The sequence below is a fragment of the Lissotriton helveticus genome, chromosome 1_1 (assembly GCF_964261635.1).
Source record: "Lissotriton helveticus chromosome 1_1, aLisHel1.1, whole genome shotgun sequence".
In the NCBI taxonomy this organism is placed as follows: Eukaryota; Metazoa; Chordata; class Amphibia; order Caudata; family Salamandridae; genus Lissotriton; species Lissotriton helveticus.
The window spans coordinates 284,878,312-284,901,653 of NC_136057.1; positions in this window are offsets into that span (position 1 = coordinate 284,878,312).

Consider the following 23,342-nt stretch of genomic DNA (forward strand, 5'->3'; position numbering starts at 1 on the left):
TTTGTGGTCAAACTGCATATGTCCGTCTGCCCCTCGATTGGGAGGGAACCTGTTACATTGCCTTCTTACTGCCACCTGTTTTCCTAGCCCCACCTGATTATCATAGGAATTCTTTCTTAGTACACACTAGACCTAGAAGGGAGTCCCCAATTGTCGATCAAACTGAAACTGCTCTAGAACAGTATACAGATTTCAATAAAGGTTTCTTCTTCTTCATAGGACCTGTCCAGAATAGTAAACTGATCCGTAGGTTAACAAGAACCCTTGAAGCTGTAGTAAATGAGACTGCCTCTGCTCTAGGTAACTTAACCGAAGAACAATCTGCTATGAGATTTGTCGTTTTGCAAAATCGTCTCGTCCTTGACGTCATACTGGCCGATAGGGGCGGGGCCTGTAGAATTCTCGGATCTAGTTGTTGCATTTTCATTCCAAATAACGCGCCGTCTGTTTATTCAGCTATAACCAGACTCCATAAAATTGCCCATCTGTTACACCAAGATCCAGGCACCTGGACATGGTCCGGTTGGTTCTGGAATATAATTTCCGCATGGGGATGGAAAGTCCTGTCCTTCCTAGGTATTGCAGTAGCGATCATATTTAGCTGCTGCCTCTGTATACAATGTGGCCCTGCGATTTGCAGCATGTGTGCTACCTCTTGTATTCCTAGTCCCAAGCCCCGTTCTAAATCCCGTTCCAAGACAATTCGAGACGAGCAAATGGTACTGTATGAAATGATAGATGGTATCATGAATATTGATGTTTCCTGATGGAAACGTAGTGACAAGGAGGGAATGTGGAAAAGTACATTTTGCCATGTTCTGTGTCCCTACGCCTCATCCATCATATGTTATGTATGCATGACCAATATGCATATGTTATTCCCCATTTCTGATTAAGACGCAATTATAGTTGTGTCCACCTCTGGTATGTTAGTTTCCAGTCCTCGTGAATACTACGAATATCAGGCCTATGTAAGTAATGTTGCCACGTTTCTCAGTGTGCACGTTATTCAATTATAAAGTCCCCGTTTCTAGGCCTCAAAAGGGCCCGGACCATAGATTCAGCTCCTGTCTCCTGAAAGCCTCGCTGAGGAGCGATACAGCCCCCACCTGTATCCTCGACCCTTCACTTACTTCCTGCCTCGCAGTGCCCGGTGCACCCCGGCTCTGCCTCTGAGTCTGCCAAAAGTATGTTATAGTTCCTGCTATCAGTTCAGTCCTCCTCTTCTGCATTCCTAAGCTACTGAACTGCATCAATAGTTTCCGTCATTGTCTAGCCTTCTCGGCTCCACGTTAGAGAAATACTGTATTTAATGGTCATTTAATATTCTTCATGTACTACATGTAGAATAATGCATGGTTCAGTCTTAGAATCAGGTTAGCTTTTCCCCTCATGACTTCTAGTTTATATCAACATGTTCCCTAAACATTAGATACCAGATAGGATTAGGTACATGTCGCTCCGACCCTCCAGACTTTAGTCTCTGCTCCTAGCACAGAGTTCGTAGCCCCCAGCTTCTCCTAGTAACACGTCATTGCCAGTTTTCGCGTACCATTAGGTTAGAGGTCCCGGCTCCTTAGGTAGCCCCCTCCTATGTGTCCGCCCATTCATGACATATTCTGTTACGTTCGCATCACATGTCTATGTATACTCCCAGTTACACCCACTTTTACTGTTATCTCTCGCGACTGTTACACGTCACGCCTTCTATTCCACCCACTGTTACGCCTACTGCAATGTAATGCTATGTGTTTGCGCTATGTATATATGCCTGTGTCTTATTATTGAATGTTAGCGCGCTCATCCCAGACCTAGCCCCAGCAGCTGCTGGGCCTCTTTTTCCCCTACTGGGTCCCAGTTGTCCTGCTGGGCCCTGTCATCCTGCTCATCCTATGCAGGTTGTCCTGATCCTGTCCTTATGCTGTAATAAACCTGCAGAAACTCCTACTACCTCGAATCTTGACTCTTATTTTATTGAGCTATCTGTTATTCATTCAAGCATTCAAAAATAGGGTATTATTTATTTATTTACCACAACATGACCATCCAGTATTCTATCCTCAAGCGGAGAGGACTCCGCAATCTCCACACCCTTAGGGAAAACAGACTGCAAGGCATGGTGGACCTGAGCATACCGAAAATATTCTCTATCACTCAGTTGGAACTCAGTCTTCAACTCCTCAAAGGTTTTAATATTGCCCTTAGCCCAGAGGTCACTCACCTTAAAAATGCCAATCATATCCCATTTCTCAAATCCTTTCGTCGTCCACAAGTTACCCAGCTTCTCGGAAGCAAAAAGCGGGGCCGCTCGGGTCAGTCGATCCTTCCAACCCATCGCATTATTTGCACAGTTCCATACCCGTACCGCAATCTTTGTGGGCCCCGAGTAGAATAGAGCGCCCTATAGTAATTGCCGGCAATAACCACCTGTCCATTGCAAACGCGGGGTTCAATTCGGGACCATATATACCGTGATTAATGGCCCCTAATTGAGACGCCCAGTAATATCGTTTGATGTGAGGGAGAGCAATACCACCATCATACCATGGAAGCGTCAGCTTGGCGAGGGCGATACGCGATCGCTCATCCCAGATCAACTTCCTCTGGAGACCCTCTACCGTCCGAAAATAGTCTGCGGGAACTATATCAAAGGTATTCTGAAGAGCGTACAGAAAGCGTGGCAACGACATCATCTTAAAGAGCGCCGCACGGCCAAGCAGCGAAAGCGGCAGCCTGCGCCAGCCCACCACGTCCAGTTTCAACCGATTTAGTGGAGGGAGCAAATTTTGCTGGTATCAGACAACCGGTTTCAACGATACATAAACCCCAAGATACTTAAAACCCGTCTGTGTAATCTGGATGGGACAACCGCGCGGCAAATGGGGGACATCTCCCGAAAGAACCTATATGTAAGATTTAGTCCAGTTGATGACTAGGCCAGAACTCCTACCAAAAGAGGTAAGGACATCAAACAAAACAATTAACGATTTCCGGGGCGACGTCAGGTACAACAGTATATCGTCCGCATAAAGCGAAATACGATCTTCAAAGTCTGGGGCCCACTGAATACCCCTTATCGACGGCTCCCATCTAATCCAGGCAGCAAGGAGCTAAAGAGCAAGGGCAAACAGGAGCGGCGACAATGGACACACCTGTCGTGAACCTCTCCCGAGAACGAAAGGGTCAGAGACCCGACCGTTAACCACAATCTGCGCCAATGGGTCCTCATAGAGGAGTCTCACCCAGCCAATGAAGTCAGGACCGAAACCAAACTTGGCAAGTACGGCCCACAAATACGGCCACTCCACAGTAACAAAAGCCATAGTGGCATCCAAGGAAGCCAAGATGGCCGGCTCACGCAATGACGCAGTCCTCGCGAGGACACCATGCAAACGTCGCAGATTTAGGGCCGTATTTCGATGTGGGATGAAACCGGATTGATCCGGATGAATTAAGTCACTAATCACCTTTATTATACGATTGGCCAATAATTTAGCAAGAATCTTGGGTTCCGCGTTAAGGAGTCATATCGGCCTATAAGAGGCACAACGGTCCCTTGGCTTCCCTTGAATTACCACAATGGTCGCAAGACGCTGATCACGGGGAAGGGAGCCCCTATCTCGTGATTCTAGGAACATGTCACGAAGATACGGCGCCATTTTGTCGGGCGTAATTTATAAAGTTCAATGGGGAGACCATTAGGACCCATCGCCTTCCCCGAACGAATGGAACGGATAGCAAGCGCCACCTCATCAGCGGTTATTACTGCGTCCATCAACTCTCTATCCGAATCAGACAAACTGGGCAATGCAATGTCGCGCAATAATAAATGTGAATCTTCCTCCGGTCTATCAGATACGGGGGGAGTACACTTCCTGGAAATGCTCCGCAAAACACTGGACTATCTCCTCGGGTTCAGTCACACGCATACCATTCACTCTCTCAATCACAGGAACCACACGACTCGCCCTCTCCTTCTTATCCAACCATGCTATCAGTTTACCCACTTTATCCCCGACATCATACAATCGGCCCTGCTGTGCCCTGCTCATGACTTTCGCAGCATCCGTCACCAAAGCCTTGTATTCAAGTTGTTTAAGACGCAAAACATGCATCTTCCCACGGGTGACGCCCAGTTCCAGATCAAGCTCCAGTTCGGCAATCTCTGTCTCAAGGCTAACCGCCTCCTCATTCTTACTCTTCTTAGCACCAGCAATTAACGACAACGCCTGACCTCGGATAACCGTCTTAAAAGCTTCCCAGAGCGACACCGCCGAAGACACCGATCCCTCATTTTCAACAAAATACTGGTCAAGGGATTTGACCAAGGCAGCGCGGGTCTTAGGGTTACGGAGATTCCATGGATTAATCGGGGCTACTCGCCCCTCTGCACCCAGACACGACTCCATCCGAAGCCACAGTGGAGAGTGATCGGATATTCCCCGAGCCAGATGTCGAACCTCGGTAACGGAGGGGGCCTGCGCGGCTGGCACCAAGATGTAATCAATCCTGGAAAGGCTATTGTGTGCACCCGAGTGGAAAGTGTATTGGTTCTGGGCCGGATGTAGCAATCTCCAACAGTCCACCAACCCCAATGTATCTCTGAAGCCGCTAAGCCAATTCTGTGACCCTGTGAGGTCCCTGGGCGGGTGTCGATCTTCCCTACCAGAGACAACTGAGTTAAAATCTCCGCCCATGACCAGAGTCCCCTCAGGAAGTCCCAACACAATATGCCCCAAGTCCGCAAAGGTTGTCGACTGCAATCCCGGGGGAACGTAAACAGAGAGCAGGGATACAGTTCTACCCTCCCACCTTCCAGTGAGAGCTACGTAGCGCCCCCTATCATCCAGGACTGTTGCATCTATTTCCAAGGGGAGAGAACTCCTAACTAGGATACCCACCCCTCTAGATCCAGAGGCGAACCCAGCATGGGCAACCAGACGATACCCTTTCCGGTTCATTGCATGACAGGTGTTACCGATCAAATGCGTTTCCTGCAACAATACCACATCAGGGGAAAGTCGTTTCAACAGTTGTAACACAACCCCTCGCTTTATCTTGTCCCCCAACCCATTCACATTCCAACTCATTAGTCTCAATCCCCTACCCCCATCCCGAAAGTGAAAGTACATCCAACCCCCCTCGGAGCTCAGCATCCAAATCAAATGATAGAACAATACGTTGCCTTATACAGAAACAAAACACACCCAAATGAACAACCCCCCACCCCTAAGCAAGAAACCCGTTACAGACCCCCCACCATGCACCCCTGCATAAGACTAAGTAGCCACCCCAACTTGCAGTGTGCCTGTCGCTCTAACATCGAACTAATCTACAAAAAGAAACCCCAGAGGAGGAAAGAGTCTCACCAAGCGCCCCTCCACTCCCGGGTATGACACAGCAATGAAAACACAATAAAAGTCATCGAACCACAGTCAGGGCTATCGGCAAAGTTCAGAGACCGGAAACCCTGCTCCTATTCCTGCTCCATCGGGCCGTCTTCCGCTCCTCCAGAATGTTCCTCTTGGCCACGGTGGTGAGGCAAAGTATCAAGCCAGTCTCCCACCACCTCTGGACGATCAAAGAAATATGTCCGTTCCTCGAATTCAATGCGCAACTTGGCTGGAAAAAGCATTGCGTATTTCAGCCCCATCTCCCTCAGTCGTCGTTTAACACCCAGAAATCTAAGGGCCCGATTCACAAAACTAACTTAAGACAAAATCCTAAACTTACTACTTTTGGTATTCACAGAAGTTAGGCTTTTGTCTTAAGTTTGTCTTAAGACAGACTTAAGACAGACAGGATTTTGTCTTAAGTCTGTCTTAAGTCTGACTTAAGACAAACTTAAGACAAAATCCTAACTTCTCTAAATAACAAAAGTAGTACATTTAGGATTTTGTCTTAAGTTAGTTCTGTGTATCGGGCCCCTAGTCTTTGCTTTTGGACAGTCTGCGTAAAGTCCGGGTAGAAACTTACAGTGGTGTTTTCGTATTTCATGGGTCCACCCACCCACGAGGCCTGCAGGATAGCGTCTCTATCCCTGAAGTTAAAGATTCTGGCGATGATAGGCCTCGGCGGGGCACCCAACTTCGGTTTACCACCCGGTACTCTGTGGGCGCGTTCAACTGCAAAGAACTTACTCTGTCCTTTCGGTGCGAGGTGCTTAATTATAAGATCTTCAACAAAAAGATCAGCCGCCGGATCCTCCGACTTTTCCGGGACCCCAATAATGCGTACTTTGTTACGCCGGGCCCTACCTTCAAAGTCCTCCACCCGGCGGGCAAAAAGATCACCGGAGGTTCGCAGGTTAGGACCTCTGTCTGCAAATCGGACACATCACTCGTTAGGCTGGAAGTCTTCAGATCCAAAGATTTGACCTTCTCATTAGTTTTTGATAAATCCGTGCGGATCAAATTGACATCGATCGAAACAGTGTCCTGCTTGTGGGCGAGAGTCTCAAATTGTTGGCCGATGGAGGCCTCCATCCCGTCAAGGGCGCCCATGATGTCTTGCAAAGTCAATTCCGCCGATGAGGCAGGGTCCTCCCTAGTGCCTTCCAGAGATTTACCCGGACCACTGGGGGATCCTTTAGATTGGGCATAGCGATCCATGTTGTTCGCTTGGGTATAACCACCTCGCCGAGTGATCTTGGACTTTTGCTTGTCTCCATTAGATCTGGCCACCATCACGAACAAAGAGACCCCCAGAAGCAGTGGGCAATGAGAGAAGATGGCTGCTCTGAACACCGCAATCAAACCATCAACGGCAATCAGAGGGTACAGACCGTCCGGGCCCAGCATACACACTCAGGACAGCACCCATGAGCGCCAGGCAGTCCAATGGCTTTCTGCTCGCAGAGGCACACTTCCAGACGGGATCAGACTGGAGCCTCAAAAGCGAAAGCGAAAGTCCAAATCAATACGACAGTCCGAGTCCCCTCAGGCCGCTGTTGTTCAACTTCTGCCCAGGCACCATGCCAACTCGAGCCCCGGGCGACGCCGAGGGGCAGGCCGCAATATTCAAATCGTTGTTATTCCGGTTCCCGAAGTCCAATTCAAATTTGGACAACGGTCACTGCCTCAGCCATGGTTCGTCTTCAATACCCCGTCAACGTAATCAGGATATTTATCAGGATAGATGCGGGAGGTTGCGAGGGGTCTCGGGAGCCCTGTGCTCATGCGGCCATCTTGGTTGCGCGCCAAGCTCCTCCGAGAACCCATTTTTTAAAGTCTGTGTTTATAATAGGCCTGCTTGAGTTCATTGTTTTCCAGGCCTCCTGCTTGTTGTTGTGAGTGACCATGTGGCTGGTGGCCATTTTGTGGCGGTGTAATCAATCAATCAATCAGCGTATTTGTAAAGCGAGCTACTAAGGGTCCCAAGGTGCTGAGGGGAGGGGGTGTAGTGTAGTTCCTATATTCCCAATAGGCTCTGCGCATTGGAATAATATAAACAGCAGTGTAGACGTAGGACTGAGGTCGACTAGGTCTCTACTGACTATATTAGACTTAAGGTTTGCCAGCAAGCTCAGAGGTCACTAGAAACTTTCTCGAATAAACGAGGAGGAGTTTAACCTCCCTGGATAGACAAGAAGGGATTAGCTTCTGACAACCAAACAACATGACAACTTTGCTCCCCCAGAATAAGAGTGTATCTCTAGAGTCGTGTGAAAACAATAGACAGCTATTTCACTCAGTCAATCGTGCGTACTTAGTTTCACCAGAGTGCAGAGAAAAGAGAGACGGGCGTTTTCAATAAAAGGTGTTATTTATTGAGCAGTCTTCTTTCTCATGTAAGAGAAATTAATTGCCACAATTGCAATACTCATAGTAAAGTAAAGTGCGTACAGTAAAAGGAGGATTATAAAATAATACTGTAAAAGCATTGATATGGTTTCTTAGCCATATGATACTTTAAAATAGATAAAATATATACATACATATATACATTGACTAACGTACTCAACTGGTGCTTCTAAATACGCCTACCCCGGTGTACCTGACCTAAGCCTAATACGTGGGAAGGAGTAAGTAAGTAGCAGTTTAAGTTAAGTTGGTTTTGCCAAGAATCTGACTCAAGAATTCTCTTTAAGGGTTTAGTCAGCTCCGTACCTGGGTAAATAGAAAGCAGGAGGTCTTGTATCTCTCTCTCAGGACTCGATATCCCAGTCACACCCGCAAAGGTATCTGGAAACACCGGAGCTGGATTTCTCGGCAGGAGAAAAGACAGCGTGGCTCTCAGTGCGTCAAAAGGGAGGGGCAGCGTCCGTGGGCTCTCGCATCAGCTGGGCTCTCGGGCAAGTAGATAGCTGCTCTGCTCCAAATCCACCACCGTGTGTTTGCTTAAGGCAACGTTGGTATATTTATACCTGAAAGGTGCAGGGTTTGACGTAAGGTTGGACATAAGACATCAATAAAGATGTCACTAAGAACTGGCCGTTCTTACAGTGCTTTACAGGAGTTCTAGGATGAAATCAAAACAAAAGCAAGGGGGATTTCCCAGGTTGCTGGAGGTTTGTTTTGTTTAGAGAACTCGTTGTGCTTTCTAGGAGTCCGGGGAAGTAGCCTTGCTTAATGTGACTGCATGGGCTACGACTAAAATATGAATATGATTCCTTATGCCTTTATAGGGATATTATTGATTATAGCCGAACAAGGGCATAAAATAGAAATATCAATTTAGGTTCCTAGATAAAAACACAATAGGGGGAAGCTGCTATTGCTCGAAGAGCCAGGTCTTGAGGAGTCTTCTGAAGGCGAGAAGGTCTTGGGTCTGCAGTATGTGGGCAGGGAGGGTGTTCCAGGTCTTGGCGGTGAGGTAGGAGAAGGTTCTGCCTCTGGAGGTCGTTCGTTGGATGCGGGGGACAGCTGCGAGCGCGAGGCTGGCGAAGCGGAGCTGGTGGGTTGGGGTGTGGAAGCTGAGTCTGCTGTTCAGGTAGTCTGGTCCGGCGTTGTAGAGTGCTTTGTGTGCGTGGGTGAGGAGCTTGAAGGTGATCCTCTTGTCTACGGGGAGCCAGTGTAGGTCTCTCAGGTGGAGGGTGATGTGGCTGAGGCGGGGGACGTTGACGGTCAGTCGGGCGGAGGCGTTTTAGATGCGTTGTAGTCATCGTAGGTGTTTGGTTGGGATTCCTGCGTAGAGTGCATTGCCGTAGTCCAGTCTGCTACTGACTAGGGCCAGTGTCACCATTCTTCTTGTATCGGTGGGGATCCACTTGTAGATCCTGCGGAGCATGCAGAGGGTGTTGTAGCAGGAGGAGGAGACGGCGTTGACTTGCTTTGACATGGAGAGAGAGGAGTCGAGGATGAATCCTAGGTTGCGTGCATGGTCAGTGGGTGTTGGTGCTGTTCCCAGTGTGATTGGCCATCAGGAGTTGTCCCAGGCTGAGGGGGTGGGACCGAGGATGAGGACCTCCGTCTTGTCTGAGTTCAGCTTCAGACGGCTGCTCCTCATCCAGTCGGCGACAGCCTTCATTCCCTTGTGGAGGTTGGTTTTGGCGGTGCATGGGTCCTTGGTAAGGGATAGGATGAGCTGGGTGTCGTCGGCCTAGGAGATGATGTTGAGGTCGTGATGGCGGGCCACTTGTGCGAGGGGGGCCATGTAGACGTTGAACAGCGTCGGGCTGAAGGATGAGCCCTGGGGGATGCTGCAGATGATGTCGGTGGCTTCGGATCTGAAGGGTGGGAGGCGGACGCTCTGGGTTCTTCCGGAGAGGAAAGACATGGTCCAGTCCAGTCAAGGGCCTTCTCTTGGATTCCGGCTTCTAGGAGGCGTGTCTTTGGAGTGCGATGGCAGACCGTGTCTAAGGCGGCTGACAGGTCCAGGAGGATGAGGGCTGATGTTTCTCCGTTGTCTAGTTGGCGCCTGATGTCGTCTGTGGCGGCGATGAGGGCTGTCTCGGTGCTGAGGTTTCGTTTGAATCCAGATTGGGACGGGTCCAGGATGTTGTTGTCTTCCAGGTGCCGGGCCAGTTGCATGTTGATGATTTTTTTGATGGCCTTTGCCGGGAACGGGAGCAGGGACATGGGTCGGAAGTTCTTGAGGTCCTTGGGGTCCACTTTGGGCTTCTTGAGGAGGGGTTGATTTCGGTGTGCTTCCAGCTTTCCAGGAATGTTGCTGTTTTGAATGAGATGTTGATGACCTTCCGTAGTTGGGGTGCGATGGCAGCGTCTGCTTTGTTGAATACGTGGTGTGGGCATACGTCAGACGGAGCTCCTGAGTGGATGGAGTTCATGACCTTGCGTGTCTTGTGGTCGTTGACGTTGGACCAGGAGGTCAGGCGGTTGGTGCTGGTGGTGTCCACAGGGGGGTGGAGTCTGGTGTAGTCGGGGCGGTCGTGGTGTTGAAGCTGTCGTGGATGTCAGCGATCTTGCAGTGCTAGCGGGGTCGGCGATGGAGTCGCTGAACTGAGCCCTGGGGGTCTGTAGATGAGTGTTCCTCTGAGGGTGGTGTTGGGGTTGTTGTGGATCCGGAAGTGTAGGTGTTCGGCGGTGTTGAGGGTGTCGTCCGCGTGGGTGGCGACCTTGAGGGTGGACTTGTAGACAATGGCTATTCCTCCTCCGATTCCATTGGCGCGGTCCCTGCGGGTGATCTTGTAGCCGTCCGGGATGGCTATGGCGATGTCGGGCGCCGAGGAGCTGTTCCACCAGGTCTCGGTCAGGAAGGCCACATCTAGGGAGGAGGTGTCTAGCAGATCCCAGAGCTCGATGGCGTGTTTGTGTGCGGAGCGGGTGTTGAGGAGTATGAGCGGAGGTGGTTGGGTCCAGTCTTTGGAGGTTTGGTGGTTCTGTCACAGGTGAAGCTGCAGGTGTGGCAGGAGAAGGGTCCGTGGGTCCGTTTCGGGCGGCTTGGTAGAAGGTGTGGTTTCGGCCGGTGTTGAGTGCGCGGAGGGTGCTGGCGTCATAGCGGATTCTGGTGTTGTGGCGTTCGTGGGGTCCAGGGGTTCTGGCGTGTACGGGCGCAGACGGGCTTGCCTTTGGCGCGCCTTCGGTGTGCCAGCGGTTCGCCCGCTGCGCCCTTCCCTGCGCATCCGCTTCTCGGCCTGCATAAGGAGGCTTTGGGAGGGAGGAGCAGCTGGGTGGCGGGAGCGGGGAGGCCAATGGGTGTGGAAGGTTCGGGGCTGCAGGGAAGCAGCGGCGGGAAGGGCCTGAGACGGGAGTGGAGAGACGGGAGTGGAGAGGGGCGGGGGGAGTTGGTGCACGGGCAGGGGGAAAAGTCAAGCAAACACGCTCAGAACACGGAGCAGCAAGCTGTGGCGAGCAGCAGGTGGCGAGCAGCGGCATGGGGGCGACCTGCCTGCAAGCAGGGTCAGAGGTCGCTCCTGCTATCGCTGTTCGGCCTGCCTAAGAGGAGGCTTGGGAGGGAGGAGCAGCTAGGAGGCGGGAGCGGGGAGGCCAATGGGTGTGTAGGGGGTCGGGGCCACAGGGAAGCAGCAGCGGGAAGGGCCCTGCAGCAGCAAAAAACATGTGTGAAGTAAAAGAGTAACCCCCCCACAAAACATTTACAGCGTATGTAAAGTAAGTATAAATAAATAATTTATTACCATAACAAAATAAACTATTGGAAAAACCCACAACACCTGACCCACCCCTCAGAAGTCCATTGTCCATATAAACCCCACCTTTTCCCCAAAGCCCCACAACCCACACCGATAAAATTTAAAAAGGGGCAAGGCAACGGAGTTCTAGCGGCAGACTCACAGTCGCTGGTTAATCGTCCGGACCTCCTTTATCTGCTCCTCTAGGCGCGCCATCCGGAGGAGAATGTGGCGCTTGAATGCTCTACAATTGCATCCACTGTGAAGTGTGGCGGGCGGATGCCAGTCTACGGTGCCGTACCACCGGGGGGCCTGGCTCGGGGCAGGGGCAATGGAGGAGGCTACAGCTGCTGCTGCCTCCTCCTCCTCCTCCACCAGAGCCACCTGACGCCAATATTCTCTGCAGATGGCCTCCAGCTTCGGGCGCCAGGCCATGGCTGCTAACTCCTTTCTTTTTTGGTTAGGAAGGAGTAGCTATATCAAGAAAGAAAAAAAGACAATTGTAACCAATACTCTTAGCAAAACTGTAGCAGAAAATGTAATATATACATAGTGGCACAGTAGCACTAGCAAGCACTCCCACTTCCTCGGCCTCTGACATTTGTTGGAGTTTCAGGAATTACTATTACTAGGCACTATGGAGTAGACAAGTCTTTCTCTTCTCTCTCTCTTGTTTAGCTAAATTAACCTTGTAAGCAATTAGGCATGCCAATTCAGTCAGTTTGCACCCTAGACAGACATACTTGTGAAGCAGACTCATGTTATTTTATTTATTACACTCTGCAGGTGAGGCAGCTGTAGTCTACAACTACACAATGATTTTATTGTTCTAGTATTGCCATACTCTGTTACATCAATGGCAACTGCTCAATTTCAATTTCACCCTGACTACTACAACAAGGGAGATGATATCTGATCCAAATGATCATTGATTATATACAGGACAACGGCAGCCGATAGGCCACCCATGGCAGGCTGACACAGTTGAAAATGACATAGGTAGGGAGTAGGCAGTGGACCTCAGAGTTGGAGGGAGGCGCTTGAGAATGGTGGGTGGGTATGGGTACATACATACACAATATATATGATGTGCTTGCAAACTTCTGTGAGTCAAAGGAGTATTCTGAAATACAACCTTGGATCAAAAACCTTGGAAAAAAACAGTCCTTGTTTCTCTTACCAGCGATTTTTCCATTTATCATTGCATTGCTCTTCTAGCATTATATTTTTTAACTTGAATCTCTTATTCTATTCTCCTTGGCTTTGCTACTCCGCTACGGTTTATTTTTCTCTTACATGGTGTTCATCCAGTGACAGTCTCCACCTATGCTATGATGATTGTACCATCCAGGCATCCATCCATTTAAAGTAATCATGGCTATCATTCTTCTTAAATAAACCCTCAAAAAACCTTTCACCAACAACATACATTTGTAAAAAATATTTAACCACCACGCAAGTGTCCTTCCTTGCTTGCCTTTGAGTTTAAACCATGAAATCCCCCGGAGGATTCTTCCTATCACTCGTACAGTGTCACCCAGCCAGGCAGGTAGCCTTTCTTTCACCTTCCACCCATCCTTCAACGACCCATGCATCTGATTCCTATCAGCCACCTATGCATCCCACGCATCCTTGCCTGCCAGGCATATATATAATGTTACATGTCGCCCGTCCTTCCTCCTTCCATCCTCGTTTCCCTTTTTGTTCAACCCATCCATCAAGGTCGTATGACTCTGAGTCTTCTTCATAAAACTTTCCCAGCTGAGTTGGAGTCAGATAGAATAGGCCATTAGTTACTCAACTCCTGCCGCTAATGCTTTTGCTAATGCTAAGTAAAGGGTGTCTTCTTCAACCGTTGTTCACAACAACTTAGTCTCTCTCAACAGTACAGTACAGTACACCCTGGCAGCAACTGTGTAACTATTGTCAATAAGTAAGGAATATAAGTACAATTTACCACTGCCCATCACTGCTGCTGGCTCACCCACCGCTGCCGCATCTTCTCCCTCCTGGCTGGCGTCGCCTGCCCCGGCACTGGTGGGCGGTATGATTAGAAAAAATATGAAACATTTTTTAGATGCCATATACGCCTTCCCCTATTTCTTTTTTTTCACTAGCAAGATTGAGAAAATACAATACAGACAAACATATAACACATACATCGCTACAAATCGGGTACTAGAGTAGAGTAGACAGTAGTATGTCCTATCCTATCAAAAATAGTAAAATATCTGGTTGGGCATTTTGTTGGTGGCAATTGTTGAAAATCCTCTCATGATTAAGAAGAGGACAACCCAAAGGACTGGACTTAGTGGCTAGAGCTATTGGTGAATCTGAGTTTTAAAAATGTTAAAAATAAAGAGTGGCCAACTCTGCAAGCTACAGACAGACTAATAGTAGTACAGAGTCCGAGGCAGTTAGACTGATGTAAAAAAAATAAACCATAGAGTGAAGAAGATTTGGTAAAAAAAAGAATTAGGAAACGGAAATAATAGTTTGGAATAAATAAGGTGCATTAAAGGTTAGGGAAATATAATTATTAATATTAACAACAGGAGGACTGACTGGGGCCAGCAGCAGAGCCCTCGTTAGAGGAGCGATCTCGGCCCGGGGAGGCATCTCCAGCTCCAAGTCCCACCTCATACGACCCCGTCCTCTTCTTACCCCTGGATGCTGATCATGTAAGATATAATAAAGAAAAAAACATTGATTGGTGTGAGACAAATAAAATATTTTTTAAAACACTCTAAAAAGATTTTTGGACAGGAAACAATTGCAATAAAATTGACCTATCTAATCTGATTGACCAGTAGTAGTATCACAGACCGTCTAGTTATTATTTATTAATCCAGTGTTCCATCCCGATTCCAGAATCCTAAACCTGTAAGTAGCACCTAGCCTAGCCCGCCTATTCCAGAGACATTGGAAATGAATTCAATTGGCAAAAATATATTTGCTTCTTCTAAGCTTTTCAATCTCATTTGAAATCAAATTATCAATGAATCCACCCCCTTTGATGAGCCAATTGTTCACTAAGTCTGCAATTCCATTTATTTTAGTCCTCGAAATGCATAAACACATGCAAATTGCTTACACCAAATTGTTGGTTGGTTGCTGCTGATGTACTGATGAGTTGCTATATTACTCACTCACTAACATACTGCAAAAGGTTCTATCGAGAACTGGAATCAGCAGCATGTGGCGGAAGATACGCCACGCCACGGACCGCTAAAAAATTACCAAGTAACTAAACTACCTACCTACCTACCAGCACTATCTTAGTGGCGGGACAAAGGAAATTACCTAATTTAAGTTCTGTAAACTCTCTTATATAATCAGCCCAAGCGAGCGCAGTTACAAACAAGTAAGATTAGTAGCACCGAGCACCTGTCTAGTGTCAAGAACTAGAAGAATCACATAAGATTTTAAACTAAACTTACCTGCATGTAAGCAGCAGCATTCTATCTATTTGGGAAGAAAATAATATAAGCAATAACACAGAAGAGACCACACAATACTACTATAATTAGCTACTCACCAAGCCCCACGACCTCAACACCTAGCAGGCCCAGCAAGTTCTGCTCCGGGTCCAAGATGTCTGACCACCAGTGAGTCAGATGGTTGTGGGTGCGCCGGACCTCAGAGGAGCGAAACACTGCTCAGTGCACCCACGGCCACTGGCGGTGACGCTCCTGGGTAGTGCAGACCGAGCCGGGCCTGCCGCCTGCTGACAAGGTTATGGGGAGGTGGCGCTGTACCAAAAAAACAAGGGCGGCCACCTCCACCTCGAAGAATAGGTGCCGACCTGCACTCCTTCTGGGCGCCATCTTCCGCAAGGAAGGCCGCTCTTGGCCTCACTACACTTGGCCTTACCCTTCTGGCAGCCTTAGCCATGGTTCTGTGGGGCGGAGCGCGGAGAAGAAAAATAGAGAAGTAAACAATAAAGTCAGAAGAAGAAGTAGGAAAGTAAAAAAAAAAAAGCAATTAATAGAAAAACAGTACAAAAACGCAGTAAAAGTAGAAATAAATTGCAAAATACACACTTAGGGAGAGAGAGGGATAGATAAATAAAAAAGTTCAGAAAAACAGCGGAAGAAATAAAGGATTGAAAAGATTGGAGAGGGATGAAAAACAGGCCCCAGAACCATGCAAAGAGTATGAAAACTTTATTGTATAGTTAATTAAAACCATTACAAAAATACAAATATGATAATATGTTAAAACACAGAAAATTTACACTAATGTGAGAATAATACAATTTAAAAATGGAGGTAAAAACAAATGTCTTTCTGGGGTAAAGAATAACAGTTCCAAGTTCAAGATTTTGCCAATGTTCTTTGCTTTTTCTCAAACTATTCCATAAATTTGATTGACCTGCAAATGAATTGCGGGTCTGTGGTACATAATGTTTGTATAATCGCAGACCTACAGGTACGTATTCCATACTGCTTGAACTTGGCTTTCAACCAATTCCGGCGTTCCTGTATAAGAGCCGGACAGATGCAGATCAGGTGGATAAAGTCTTGTCTTGCTGCACCGCATAGCCCGCACCCTTCACTTTCTTGGAACTTCCACTTAGGATGCTCGGCATTAGTTGGCAGACTACCCAACCTTATATTAAGGTATTTGCGTTTGATATAGGGCGTAAAGGCCAGGTCCAGGAAGTGCGCCGGCACTAGTTTTTTGTAAGATTGGATAGTCATCCAGGCATGTGACCGGAGACTGAAAGCTATTTTGTCGTCCAACAATGAGTGTTTAATGGCTGCCTTCCTGACCACCTGTTTGAATGAAGGTACTTGGAGCTTGGATTCCCAGAGTCCAGCCAGAATTGTTGATTCTATTGACATTTTAAGGTACTTGGCATAGTTTGAGTTTGGACATTTGATGATGGTTTCCCACATAGCACGATAGATCATGATCTCTTGGTGCATCCAGACATTGTACCAGAATTTTATGGTCTAATACTTCCTCAGCAGCACTTGAGATTTCAGGCCAAGTTCCAGTCTTACCTGGGCCGGGGATGCTTTACTTGGTAGCGCGAAGACACGCTTATAAATTTTCATTTGCACTTTATCCAAAAGTTGTGCACTCTTGCCATGGTGCAATACGCTCCCGTAAACTATCGTTGGAATTAGTTTAGCTTTCATTATTGTTAACAGTGGCGAGATCAAAGGACCTTTAAGTTTGGTTGCTAAGCTCATAAAGGCGTGCATTAGGGCCATGCCCTTCTTTTCCATCCTGTTGAATTGTGCCTGGAAATTAAGACGCTTATCCAGCAGTATCCCGAGATACTTGCAACTTCCAACCGCTTCCAATTTGATATTGTCTATTGTAAAGGTTGGTGGTGGTTTATGGCATCGGGTTATGACCATGGTTTTTGTTTTCGCGCTATTTATTTCTATCATGTTCTGTTTTGTGTAGCGGGTCAGCTCCTGTAGTAGCCGATGCAGGCCTATTCGAGTCTGGCTTAACAGGACCACATCATCGGCATAGGATAGGTGTGTTACACAAAGCGTGCCCAGCCGAGGAGGATGGGCGTTGATCAGATTAAGGCTTGCTGTTAAGTCGGCCATGAATAAATTGAAGAGGTGGGGAGCCAACACACAACCTTGCTTCAACCCATCAAAGGTGTGTATCTTCCTGGTTAGCCTTTGCCCATTATTGATTTTTACCTGCATCCAGGTGTTACTATATAGGTCGATGATCGGCATTAGGATGGACTCCGGCAGACCCTGCTTTTTCAATTTGGCCCATAGCAAATTCCTATTAACACGGTCGAAGGCCGCTTTAAAGTCGACAAAACCGGTATATAGTTCCCGGTGGTTAAGTAGACTGCTTTTGCCATTCAGGCACAGCGCCATTGCATTAGCCATTGTACCAGTTCCACGACGAAACCCTGTCTGATTTAACGGGATCTTGCTGTTTATGTCTGACCACTGTGTTAGATCAGCTAGCACCAAGGCTGCATCAGTCAGGGCAATTAAGCGGTAATTTGTTGGATTTTTGCGATCTCCGCCTTTATAGATGGGGTTGATGATGGCACCCCTCCAACTTTCCGGGACCCGACCAGAGTTGCTAATTGTCCGAAATAGGAGGTTAAATTTGCATGCCCAGAATTCTGGGTCCTCTTTATAGATCGCCTGCGGGATGCCATTTGGCCCTGGTGCACTCTCTTGCTTGCCTTTCTTAATTATAGAACATATTCGGTGATCGTCAGCTGACCACATTGATTGGTCCAAGCCCTCCACGCAATTGGGCGTGAAACTGGGACTGGAAAAAGGTTTACTTTCCTTGACCTTATGTCTTGTAGTTTCGGGTACCGTTGTAGTCATCATGGCCTGGAGCTCCACTGGTTTTACCGCGAATGTGTCGACTATATGTTGGACCCAGACGTTTTCCGGGACGCATGTCATGCTTGTGGGTTGTGCTGCTCTGTTGATTGAGTTGATTTGCATCCAGAACGCCCTAGAGTCTGCTTTTTTAGTATTAAGCATCAATTTGGCCCAGAAGTCATTGTATTTGTTCCTTTTTTCCATCCATACTAACTTTTTATATTCTTTCCTAATCAACCGAACTTCTTGCCAGGTGCTTTGCTTTGTCCTTGAACCTTGTACCCATCTTGTGAGCTTTTGAAGATGTTTCTTCATAGCTAGAGTAGTTATTGAGAATTTGGTTTTGGTCGTCGGACTGTTCTGCCTCCTGGCCTTGCTGCTTGATTTTGGCAATCTTTCCAGGAAGTTAGCCCAGGTTTCTGAACAAAGATCATTCTCTGCCATAACCATTTGTAATAAGTTCTTGGCGTCCAACGCTATTTGGGGTAGTGTTTTGCTTGTCCACTTAAGCCGCTTCAGGTTGATGGTTGATAGTTGTCCTGGTATTGTTGGAGCCTTTGTATACCTATAGGAACTTAGTTTCATTTCAATATGTTGCATGGAATGATCACTGTCTAGAGTGCTGATTATTTGGAATTTTTTGACTAGGCTCAATAGGGGCAATGTTATTAATGTGTAATCCAGAGTTGAGTTTGTGTTATGACCTATGTATGTAGCAGCAGGAGGTTTATCGTGCATCGATCTTCCATTTAATACCCGTAGACCGAGTCGTTCCAGGTCCCAAACCAGTTGCTTACCCACTTGGTCTGTCCTCAAGGCCGATATAATCTCCTGGTATTCGACATTCCACATTTCATTTGCCACTGAGATATTGTCCTCTTCCTCCGATTGATGCAAAAGATTGGAGTTAAAATCACCCGTAGCAATAATCTCCCAACTTGGGTGTCGAGACGGATGGAAGTTACAACATTGACTACACGTTGGAGCAGTTCTTTTTTTTGCTGTTTTTTCGGGTGGGCGTATATGTTGATTAGGACGGTTGTCCTTGCCACGCATTTAATTGTGCTCTCCAGCTTAATGATTTGCATATCCGTTGCTGAGGCAGGCATTTGCGAGACATTGATCTTTAATGAGGTGGAAACATAAATAGATAGACCTCCCCTTGCGCGGCCGTAGCGCTGTGAGCGTGTCGCGTTTTCATGGAAACATAATCTTCCTGGTACATCGATCGGCTCAGTTGACCAAGTTTCCTGCAGCGCTATGATGTCATATTGATCCCAGGTAGCTGTTTTCCTGCTATGATTTAGGATTTTTTTGCTCCTGCGATGTTCCAGGAGAGCAGTTTTATGACGTTTTCTTCAATTTTACCAGTCTCATAATAGGTTCAATTACTATTAACGCCCTGTATTTGTCTCTGGTGACTATTGATTGATGTTTCAGCCCCCCTGGTACCATGTAATATTGAATGAGTGGTCAGGGTTGTGTAGTCTTCTCTTTTCCTACATCTTTTTAGCAGGGGTGACGGATAGCCCTTTTTTGTTTGTTCTTTCAGAGAAATTCCCCACTCTTCAAATTTACTTACTTCTGCGAGGATGCTTTTTGCCACTTCTAGGCTCCTCCAGGTGGTAAGTGTGCCTTCCCTGAGGGCATTCTCTCCTAACGTGACAAATTCGATTGATACTAGGTCAACCGACGTTAGGTGACTTGGCTGGGGATGGAGGATGTGAGGTGGAGAATGTTCCCTCGGTTTAAGAAGTCTTGGATGCCTTGAGGCTCGTAACTGGGAATAAACAGTATCTTCCCCACTGTGGCTAGTTGCATCTCAGAAGGTATTTTGCTACTGATCTGGGCTTTTTCATTATTAGTAGATTTCTGATCATCGTAACCTTTTGCATTGAGGTGGAGATATTGCCCTATTTGATTGTACGTTTCATTCTGAGTTAGTACTAGTGGCGTATTTGTCGTGGCTTTTGCCTCACGGCCTAATCTGTTAGATCCCGCCTGTTCTCGGTGGTGCCCACTAGATGTAATCACTAGTCCAGGGCATGGACGTATTCTTTCCACATTTACAATCTCTTTTGATGCTTGAGTGCCGTTAATGCCAGTGTGTATTGTGAGTTTCAGTTGGTCATCCATATGACTATCAGCCTTTATTCTTATTTGCCTATGACTCTTTTGGTCACTTTTTCCCGGGGTTTGATGGTCAGACAATATGGTGATACTTTTCCCTGTGGTTGCATTGGTGCTTGGTAATGTGACACGAATGGAGGGGACCTTTTTTTGATTTTTGTTCGTGTCTTTAAGTACAGCCCAATGGGGTCTCTTGTTGCTTAGTTCATGTCTATTCATTTGCTCAGACTTGTTTGTGTGGTTCCTTTTATCATCAAAACTGGTGCGCCCTATTTGTTTGGGAGCGGACTCAGTTTTTTGGGATTCATCCAGAAGATTATCTGGAGTTTTGTTTAACTGAGTAACAACTCCGAGCCCTTGGTCCATACTGTTGTCAGTAATACTTGCAGCGGTTGTTGAACTCAAAAGTTCCGCATTACTAGCATTCCCCGCTTCTGAGCTTTTAGCAGGTGCAACTCCCACAATTTGTGACGACTTTTTTGTTGTTATCCCTTGAGGTGTGGCCTTGGGGCTTATCCATGGTCGTATTTGGCTATCTTCTCGGTCTTTATAGTTTTTATGTCCCGTCTCTATCTTAATTGATGGATTATGTTTCCCCTCTGTGACGTTCGATTCTGGCTTTGGTTTAGCTTTTACCTGATTAAAAATAGGGAATGTGACCAGCGTCTGTTTGTTGGCGGGTGGGCAGTTTGACAGCTGATTTCTGATTTTCCTTGACCGTTTTTTTTTGCCTCTTGGTTAGGCGTTTCAGGTCATTTTGATTCGCCCCGTCTCGGTTTGATGATTGTCATTGTTTTGTACGATAAGGGATGTTGCGGCGATTATTTCCGGTTCCTCTATTATATCGTCAGGTTTCATTTGCAGCTTATGCAGTGCGGTTTTTCCCACTGTTATTTGCCTTGCTGGACCATTTGATTGGTCTGCATGTTCGTTTTGTGGGCTCTTGGAATTTTCAAAAGAAATAAGGTCGCATCCAGTTGGTGTGTTATTATCGCTATGATTTGCGTGTTTGCATTCCTGCAGTATATCTGTGAGTATCGATGGCAAATTCTTTAATTTTTCCAATATTGGATGGCAGGTGCAGGTTTGAGATGATGCCCACGGTCGGGTCTGATCCTTGATGATGGCAAAAACGCTGGCCATGTCGTCTAGCTTTTTATTTATGTTAGCTATGTATTCCGCCATTGTACTCATAAGATGTATTTGCATGTCCAGTTTATCAGACTGCATGTTGAGGGTTTTGATTGAGGTTTCCAATATGCACCCTAGTGCACTATGCAATGTGATTATGGATTCCAAGTTTTCGCCGATGTCATGTCCTCTTTTTTGCCGGGGTCGATCTCCAACGTTGCAGCCAGGTGAAAGTCCATGTGGAGCTTGCTTTGTAGATGTTAAATCATTATCCTGCTCTTTGGTTTTTTGCCTTATTTCACGGCATATTTCAGGAATTTTTTGTTGTTACCATGTCGAGGGCAGCTGAAAAACTTGAGATCTCTATGATTGAGGGCTCTGCTTGGGCGTCATTATGAGTCACATGCGGTGAGTCTGTTAGTAGAATAATATCCACCTCTTGGTTCATTCCACAGGATATATCTACTATGTTTTTACTTGACGACTCCTGTGATGGAGAGTTTTTAGTACCCCAACCGGTTACCGTTGCTCCTTGGTCCGTCCTTCCGGTATGGATTACTTTGCTAGGGTTTTTTTGTCCCTCAGGTTTGCTTCCAGTTATTTCCTGTGCCTCAATTTCGGAGGCGATTGATTTACTGCGGATTTTCAGCCCTTCTTGGGTACTTTCAATTGTATGGCTGTCAGAGCAAGTTTCTTGTGTCTTAGTACTTCCTTTGTTACAGATCGGTACTTGGGTCGCCCAGCAGAGGTTTAAGTCCTTTATCTTTATCCTCTCTATGGATTTATTCAATACTGGGCTCATACGTTGGTCCGGTCTAGGGGTTGAGTGACTATATGGAGACACCTTATGTGCCAATTCATACATACTTATGTCCGAATTGTGGCAGGCTTCGTTGTTGGATTGAGCCGAGTGGCTTCCCGTTATTGATTGCTCTTGAAATATGGCATGGGTTGATATTAATGGTGTTAAAGGTGTTGATAAAATTTTGTCATATTTATTCGCATTTTTTTGGGGGGCGGGGAGCTTGTTTTATTTCCTTCATGCTGGCCGCCCGTAATATTAGATGATCCTGTGTGGGTTGTTAGTAATTTCTCCTGTGCTCGCCCTTGAGTTATGTTGTGCATTTTATTATCCTTTTTATTCTCTTTGTGCACCTGGGCTTGAAATTGGAAAACGTTTTTCACAAGGCTGGCATTCGTGCGCTTATGCGTCTCCTCTGTTTCGTTGGCCTTATCGGAGTTCATGATTTGGGCATTCCGAGGAGTCCTTGGTGCTGTTAGTACTGTTGGTCCTGCTGGCCTTATTTCAGGTTTTTTTGGCGACATTGGTTTTTGCAAGCCTATTGGGGTATTTGGTAATGCATAAAGTGCTGTTGCAGGGTCTTTCAGAAAGGCAAATCTGCCAGTATGGTTCATATTGCTGAAGATTGGATATACAGGCAGAATTAGTAGTGCAGGTGAGTTTCCATCCGCTAGGCCGGCGGGAGATTTAGTTTTGGCCTTAGCTTTTCTCCTTGGATTCTTGGGTGGGTTTGTACGTGTTCTCCCCGACCTCATTACCTTTTGTTTATTTTATTTTATTTATCCCCTGCCGTCTCCGCTCCGCTTCCCGTCCCACCTCCCAAGCCTGTCTGTGTCCTCAGTCGGAACAGCTGCCGTCAGGGAGATGACGCAGTAAGTACTATTGGGGTGTGTGGCCGAGAGACTAGTCCCACACTAGAGATGGAAAAATGGGTGAGTTCTTACAGGAAGTCTTATAGAAAGTCCTTATTGGCAGTTGCTTTTTTTGTAGTTCTTTTTTTTTTTTTTGCAGTTGTTTTTGCGGTTATTGCCACTTGTGCATGTGGTGCCAAATAACGCAGATATCGCCTAGATAGTGCCGAGTAAGGCCGCTGGTGCTAGCGCCTCTAACCTTATGTCCTGTGGGTGCTGGTACTGCCGCTGGATGATGCTGATGATACTGGTGTGATCCGCCGTCTGCTACCCCCTTTCTTGTGTCCACAGATACACAGGTGCCACCGGGGGATAGCAGGAGTACCGCTAGGCAGGGCCAGGGTCAAGAAGGTCCGTCAGCTACACCTCCTACGCCACCAACTTCGACCGTGTTCACTCTCCCTGTAACCGCCGGTGTTTCCAGTTTCCGGTTATGGTGAACTAAGGCGGCGGTGGTGGCTACGGGGGTCCGACTGCTGAGGTCCTGGTGGGATTTAGAGGCTCTG